Below are 8764 nucleotides of genomic sequence, written 5' to 3'. Positions count from 1 at the left end.
GGGGAGGCCCCTCCTGCTGCCAGACACCCAGGCTGGGGAGCCTGACATGGAGCTCAGAACTCTCAATCCTGTGGGAGAACTTCTGCAATATAATTCTCCAGTTTCTGGATAGCCCACCTGGGGGTTTGGGATTTGATTATATCATGAGTGCACCCCTCCTGTGTTTCATTGTTGTTTCTTCATGTCTCTGGATGTAGAATATCTTTTTTGGTAGGTTCCAGTCTTTTTCTTATCAGTGGTTGTTCAGCAGTTATTTGTGATTTTGACGTGCTCATGAGAGAAGGTGAGCTCAGGGTCCTTCTTCTCTGCTATCTTGTCTCAAGTCTCTCCAATAACTTTGTATTGTTTAAAAAGTAGAAAAAAGCAACTTGTGGGGGAAAAAGGGGTAATAAAGTTAAGAGAACAGATAAGATTGCCTGGGCAACAGACTGTAGAGAGAAGCTTGGGGAACATTTGTCTGTATTGAAAGGGTGAGGAGAGGATGAGAAGAATTCAAAGAAACAGTGAGGAGCAAGGCAGGAAGATCTCCTGGAAGTTAAAGAAAAAGAGCATCCAGGCAGGGCTAGCCTGTGGTACTCACTGCTGATTGGCTACCCAAAGCCATTCCCAACCATCTCCTGCCTTGCCCCCTCCCTTTAGCAATTTCTTTTTTATATATATATAAATTTATTTATTTTATTTTTGGCTGCATTGGGTCTTTGTTGCTGTGCGCAGACTTTCCCTAGTTGCGGCGAGCGGGGGCTACTCTTCATTGTGGTGCACGGGCTTCTCATTGTGGTGGTTTCTCTTGTTGTGGAGCACAGGCTCTAGGCGCATGGGCTTCAGTAGTCGTGGCATGTGGGCTCAGTAGTTGTGGCTCGTGGGCTCTAGAGCGCAGGCTTAGTAGTTGTGGCGCACACGCTTAGTTGCTCCGTGGCATGTGGGATCTTCCTGGACCAGGGATCAAACCTGTGTCCCCTGCATTGGCAGGCGGATTCTCAGCCACTGCGCCACCAGGGAAGCCCCCCTTTAGCAATTTCTTTACAGCCGGGAGTAGCCACATGATTGGCTCCAGCCAATGAAGTGTGAGAAGATGTCTGCAGGGGGGCTTTTGGAAAAGCTTTTCCTTCCCTAATGAGGGAAGCATATAAAGAGAAAAAGAGAAAAATTCTGTCCTTTGTGCTGCTTCTTGCCTTCAGATATAGTTGCATGAAGATCTGACACTTGGAGTTGCCATCGTAGCCAGCTTATAATGATGAAAGTTCAGGGGACTCAAACACTAACCCAGAGCCCTGTCTGGTTTCCTGTGAAATATAAGACATATCTGTGTCACATAAGCTGCCACTTGTTGGACCACCTGTACTACAGTTAAAGTCATTCTTAACTGATACAGAAAATATGGAGGGGCACAAAGTTCTTAGTGACCTTTGAGCTTTGCAGATCTGCAACACTACATAGTGCAGGCAATGAAGGGTTAGTGTGGCAGTGAAGAAGCACAGGCCCAGGCGAGGCTGGACCACACTTCTGAGAGGCTTTTGAGTGATAAAAAATAACATGACGTGGAATCGTGAGGGGTACCTGAAAATTGCTTCTATGCCATTTCTGCTGCTGTTGGCTCTGGCAGAAGACTGAGGAGGGACATACTGAACACTCAGTGTTCAAGCACATAATAGGTGCTCATCAAATGGTTATCACTGTTATCATTATTCCATGGGGTCACTCTTGGAAATGTTATAATCTGGGTAAACTTTAGATGTTCCAGAGGTATACTGGTCTGCAAACTTGTTCTTGATGGCTTTCCTTGGAGGCAGTAGAATGTAATTAATGGAAAGGGCCCTGGCTTTGGAGTGAGACTGAATCCACTTACTTGCTGTAAAAAAGAAACCTTGGACTAAACTCCTCTGAGTCTCAGATTCCTCACCTGTTGACAGAGAAAAGAATACCTACCTTATAGCTTTGGTATGAGAAGTTAATGAGATAATGCATGGAAAGTGCTGGTACACAGTAGGCACTGGAATAACTGGAGAGCTCTGTTGTGGGCACTGCAGGTTGCCGTTCAAACATCACTTCCTGTTCCTCCTTCCTAACAGAGCCCCCTCTTTGGTCCAGATGTCTCCCCTCCCTGATGAAGAAACCAAGGCTCAGCTTAAGTGGCATTTCTGTGGTCTCATAACCTGATAAGTGTCAGAGGCAGCACTTGAACCCAGGTCTTCTGACTCCCAGGCCATTGTTCTTTTTTTAAAAAAAATTTATTGAAGTATAGTTGATATACAATGTTGTGTTCATTTCTGGTGTACAGCAAGGTGATTCACTTATACATATATATTTTTTCATATTCTTTTCCATTATGGTGTTAACTGAGAAAAAAAAAAAATGCACAAACCTAGGTCACTCTGAGGGATGACTCCCAGGCTTGAAGTCCTCAGAAAGTCTGCCGAATAAAACATAACTCTCAACTTATAGGTTGTGTATTTTTTGTTTTTTCAGTCGACAGTTTTGGTGGCCAATTATGAAGGGTCCCAGAGTAGACTTCTCTCCTTTGCCTGAACTCTGCAAGGAACAGGAGCCTTGGTACCAGTAGAGGCCGCTTGGGCCCATCTGCCTCCTCCAGGGGTACAGACGAATTTGGAGGAGTCTCTCCTGGTTCTCGGATCTCTTGATTATCGGTTGATGATCCTGAGTTTTATTTGGTGGTATCTCACCGGTACGTGGCTCCCCAACTGAAAGATATTGGGGAGCGCCCCCCCCCCCATTTAAAGGCATTAGGTGAGGCTGGTTGAAAAACACCGGGAGAAAGTGCCCGTAACTGAAAGATATTAGGGGAGCCTGGGATTTACTCAGTAAAGGAAACTGAGTGGTCTGAACTGAGAGGCTGGGGAGGAGGCTGGCCTGACGTCTTTCATCAGATTGGCTACCTTAACAAGAATTAACAAGAATTTGTCTGGATAAAAGCAAAAATAATACATGAGAGCTTCTCAGCTCCGAAGAAGTGACTCTCTCCTCCTGGCTGGCAGCTGCTCTCTCAGGCGGCTGAGAAACTTGCAGGAGTGGTGGAGGCGAAGACCTCATGCTGGGTAGCTGTCCCTATAGGGAAACCTACTCATTTTAGTTAACAACCTGCTCAAACAGGGACACAGATAAGAACTGGCCCTTCCATGATCTGAGCACCCACCGTAGTCTTATGCTACCAAAGGGAGAACCCGAGACATGTAAAAGGGAGCTAAAACAACTTGAGGGCAAAAACCTAGAGGAGTGAAGCTCACAGACAGCACATTAGCCCACCACACAGTTTTCACTAGAAAATTTTATCCCCGATGAATTCAACTTTAAATTGGGAAACAGATTCTCTCAAAACAGAGAAAGGGGCGTCAGAAAGCCAACTTCCAACTAACACTCCAGCCAGATTCATGTATTCAATACAATACATACGGAGCTCGCACTTGGAAGTACCTACCTTATTGGGGAAATTATTATTAAAAGAGATCTCAACCTTACATGGCCAAATTGGGGCTCTTTTGACATTCCAAAACTGTTTTTTGTTTGTTTGCATATGCAGTTCAGTTAAAAAGCCAGCTTGATAAAAACATATTTTCAAAATTCTGACCTTAGCCAGGGGAACTTGCATTTCTCTTCCTGTGTATTTGAGATGTAAATGTTCTACCTGATCTTAGGGTGTAGTGTGTGTGTGTGTGTGTGTTTGAAAACTTGACCTCTGCCATATTATTTTGGGGAGTAAATTTTCTGGATCTTATTTAGGTGACATCCTCCCCACTCTCTTATGGAGAAGCCTCTTGTGTCTTGAATCACTATTAATATATATCTCATTAATAGCCAGAGATAGATCCTTTAAACTGGAAAAACTTCTAAATTGGTATATTTTTAGAGAGCTCTCATTATAAACAACTGTTTTTTGGTACCTATAAAAAAAATCAAATGTGAAAATATAAATATATATGTATCTCTAATGGTTAACGTAAGAACTCCCTTAGTTTAAATCAAACAAGAAAAACTGGTTTGGCAAGCCTTATAGTGTTCTTAGCTTCCCCTTGATGGGTCTTACAGATGCTAATAAAAACATTAAATTATGTTGATTAACAGGAAAGAAAAAACTGTAGAGAAAGTCTAGAGACTTTTTCCAACAAGGTAGACATTTAAAAGGTACTTATGCCAAATGGATAAAGAAATCTTTAGATGGTTATTTTAAATGAGATGAATAAAATGGACATTTATGGGATTAAAACACAAGGTTTTGATATTATACTACCTAAGGTTAAATTAGCTAAAAGGGACCCCTGCTTGTCCCCAACATTAAAGGCCAAACAAGTCTGCTCTATTTACCCCAGTTTAAATTATATAAGGGGCTGGAAAATTACACTGATATACTTGATCAACAATTACTTGGGGCAACAGTTAGGCCAATTAATCAAGATTGACAAAAGGGCCTGAGGCTCAACCCCTCTCTTGGGATCCCAGAGCCTTTTATATAAAAATAGAGTAAATGGACAGGGAAACAAAAGAAAGAAAAATTTCTAGGATACCTCCTGTAAGATCAAAACTTGTTGTTTGGGTCCTATCCTAATGAAAACTAAAGTTAAGGGTATAAAAGTTGATAGGATTGAGATAAAGTTTGTAAGAATTTATAGATGGGCTTTATATAAGATGGTTACATCTCTTTTTTTAAATCTTTAATTTATTTTTTATTGAAGTATAGTTGAATTACAATGTTAATTACTACTGTACAGCAAAGTGACTCAGACACAAACACACACATATATATATACATACATACACACACACATTCTTTTTCATATTCTTTTCCATTATGGTTTATCACAGGATAATGAAAATAGTTCCCTGTGCTATACAGTAGGATCTTGTTGTTTATCCATTCTATATATACCAGTTTACATCTGCTAATCCCAAACTCCCAATCCAACCCTCTCCCACCCCACTCCCCCTTGGCAACCACCAGTCCATTCTCTATGTCCCTGATTCTGTTTCATAGATAGGCTCATTTTTGTCATACTTTTTAGATTCCACATATAAGTGTTATCATATGGTATTTGTCTTTCTCTTTCTGATTTACTTAGTATGATAATCTCTAGTTGCATCCATGTTGCTGCAAAAGACATTATTTTGTTCTTTTTTATGGCTGAGTAGTATTCCATTGTATATATGTACCGCATCTTCTTTATCCATTCATCTGTTGATGGACATTTAGGTTGTTTCCATGTCTTGGCTATTGTGAATAGTGCTGCTGTGAACATAGGGGTGCATGTAATATCTTTTTGAATTATAGTTTTGTCTAGATATATGCCCAGGAGTGAGATTGCTGGATCATATGGTAATTCTATTTTTACTTTTCTGAGGAACCTCCATACTGTTTTCCACAGTGGCTGCACCAACTTACATTCCCACCAGCAGTGTAGGAGGCTTCTCTGTTCGTCACACCCTCTCCGGCACTGTTTTTTTTTTTTTTTTTTTTTTTTGGTATGCTCCATGTGGCTTATAGGATCTTAGTTCCCCAACCAGGGACTGAACCCTGGGCCCTCGGCAGTGAGAGCTTGGAGTCCTAACTCCTAATTCCCAAGGACTGCCAGGGAATTCCTATACTGGCTTTTAATCTTTGTTTTCCAGAAAAATCTTACCTCATGCTATGACCTACAACAAGTTGATAAAATGTTTTATCTTTGTTTACAACAGTATACTTTTTTCCTCTCTACCTTATCATTCCAAAATTTGGCTTCTCCAGCTGGCTCTCCTGTGGACTTGATGGTTTATTGCAACCGGATTACAACTAGTTATACTAATCATTGTTTTGTTCTTTGCTTGTCTGTCTGCTGCACTGTGACTTTATTAATGTTACTGGCTCTATTACTTATATCCTGTCTGTTTTATAAGATCGTTGTCTCTTACCCAATGTGTAAACAGGCCTCTAACAAAATTGATGATGGCTAAACTCTACATAGAATAATTGCAATAGTGTAATTCTAGATATGGGAAGAAGCAACAAAGGAAAACATTTTCTGGATCATAATAGACTAGTAAGACAGATCCAGAGAATTTTAAAGTGTCAACAGGGCCAGACCCAAAATTAGCACCTTGAGTGGCATATAAACAGAATCTTTGCCTGAGCTAGGAATAAGCTTCCTAGCAATGTGGGACAAAAAATTGGTCATGAAATGTCTCCCAAACCTTGGTCAAATTTATGACTGTGAAGGAGAAACGTTGCCTGCCATATCAGTAAACAAAGGATGTTGCAGCTATCAAGCCAACATATTACAGCCGCCCTTGACGGTGAGCCCAGAGGGAACTCAGGATGGAAACAGAATGCGGGTCAACAAGCAGTCAGCTGCTGCAGCCACTCCCCCAAGGGTGCACGCTGAGGAGACTCAGGATGAGAAAGCACAGGATACTGGCCCCAGAGAGCTGAGGAGCACATCAAAGGAATGATTTCAGTGAGCCCAGACTTTGCATCTTCCCACACGTAGAAAAGCACGAATTTCATTAATTTGAGATGTCTGGTTTTCTTTAATTAACAATAATCTTTCGATGTTCCGACTACCTGGTCTTTGATGCCCAAACTCCTATATATCCTGGCTCCCCGCTCGCCTCTTTGGAGCAGTCCCTCAGAGTTATCTGAGAGTCTTGTCTCCTGGGCTTGAAGTCCTCAGAAAATCCACCAACTAAAACATAACTCTCAACTTCTAAGTTGTGCATTTTTTTCAATTGACAATGGTTTATTACAGGATATTGAATATAGTTCCTTGTGCTATACAGTAGAACCTCATTGTTTGGCCATTCTGTATATGATAGCTTGCCTCTGCTAATCCCCAACTCCCAGTCCATCCTTCTTCCACCCCTCTCCCTCCTGGCAACCACAAGTCAGTTCTCTATGCCTGTGAGTCTATTTCTGTTTTCTAGATAGGTTCATTTGTATCATATTTTAGATTCCTCATATGCAATACTGTGGTATTTGTCTTTCTTTTTCTGATTTACTTCACTTAGTATGATCATCTCTAGTTGCTTCCATGTTACTGCAAATGACATTATTTCATTCTTTTTTATGGCTGAGTAGTATTCCATAATACTACTATATTCAACATACCACATCTTCTTTATCCATTCATCTGTTGATGGACATTTAGGCTGTTTCCATGTCTTGGCTGTTGTGAATAGTGCTGCTGGGAACATAGGGGTGCATGCATCTTTTTGAATTATAGTTTTGTTTGGATATATGCCCAGGAGTGGGATTGCTGGATCATATGGTAGTTCTAGTTTTAGTTTTCTGAGGAACCTCCATACTGTTTTCCATAGTGGCTGCACCAACTTACATTCCCACCAACAGTGTAGGAGGGTTTCCTTTGCTCCACACGCTCTCCAGCATTTGTTATTTGTAGAGTTTTTAATGATGGCCATTCTGACCAGAGCGAGGTGGTATCTCATTGTAGTTTTGATTTGCATTTCTCTAATAATTAATGATATTGAACATCTTTTTGTGTGCCTATTGACTGTATATCTTCTTTGGAGAAATGTCTATTTAGGTCTTCTGTCCATTTTTTGATTGAATGGTGGTTGTTTTTTTTTTTTTGTTATTGAGTTGTATGAGCTGTTTGTATATTTTGGAAATTAAGCCCTTGTCAGTTGTATCATTCAAAATATTTTCCCCAAGTTCATAGGTTCTCTTTTTGTTTATGGCTTCCTTTGCTGTGCAAAAGCTTATAAGTTTGATTATGTCCCATTTGTTTATTTTCAGTTTTATTTCTATTGCCTTTGGAGACCTAAGAAAACATTGCTACAATTTATGTCAGAATGTTTTGCCTATGTTCTCTTCTAGGAGTTTTATGGTGTCATGTCTTATGTTTAAGTGTTTAAGCCATTTTGAGTTTATTTTTGTGTATGGTGAGAGGTGTGTTCTAACTTCATTGGTTTTCATGCAGCTATCCAACTTTCCCAACACCACTTGCTGAAGAGACTCTCTTTTCTCCACTGTATATTCTTGCCTCCTTTGTCAAAGATTAATTGACTATAGGTGTGTGGGTTTATTTCTGGGCTCACTATTCTGTTCCATTGACCCACATGTCTGTTTTTGTGCCAATACCACACTGTTTTCATTACTGTAGCTTTGTAGTATTGTCTGAAGTCTGGGAGGTTTGTGCCTCCTGCTTTGTTCTTTTCCCTCAGGATCACTTTGGCAATTCTGGGTCCTTTATGGGTTCCATATAGATTTTAGGATAATTTTTTCTAGTTCTGTGAAAAATGTCACAGCCCATTGTTCATTTTAATGCCTCCTTTTGGACGAATTAGCACATTTATCCAACACAACAACTAGGACTTACTTATTTCTAAAGTGTAGTTCAAACAAAAGACAGAAGCCACAATGGCTTTTATGGCCTAGACTTGTTATTGACATACCATCTCTTCTGCCATATTCTGTTGGTCACACAACCCTGATAGGATGCAGAAGGGGACCACACAAGGGTGTGAATACCCGGAGGTGAGGATCACTGAAGGCGTTCTTGGAAGCTGGCTACCACAAGTGTCTTAACATTATTATGAAAATAATTTACATTATGAATCTCCTGAGAGGGATTAGGGACTCCTAGGTGTCCATGGACCATACTTTGAGATCCACTGACCTTAATAATATAAGCTCTCATCAATCTACATGATATATGCTATTTTGAAGATTATTCTCAGATCTACCTCTTTTGCAGTTTCATGTGAGTTTGTCAGAAGTCACTTTAAAAATGAGTAAGCCAGAAGGGGCCAGAGAGACTTAATC

This window comes from Phocoena phocoena, chromosome 16 (assembly GCF_963924675.1).
Source record: "Phocoena phocoena chromosome 16, mPhoPho1.1, whole genome shotgun sequence".
Taxonomy (NCBI): Eukaryota; Metazoa; Chordata; class Mammalia; order Artiodactyla; family Phocoenidae; genus Phocoena; species Phocoena phocoena.
Note: the sequence above shows the minus strand (reverse complement) of the source record.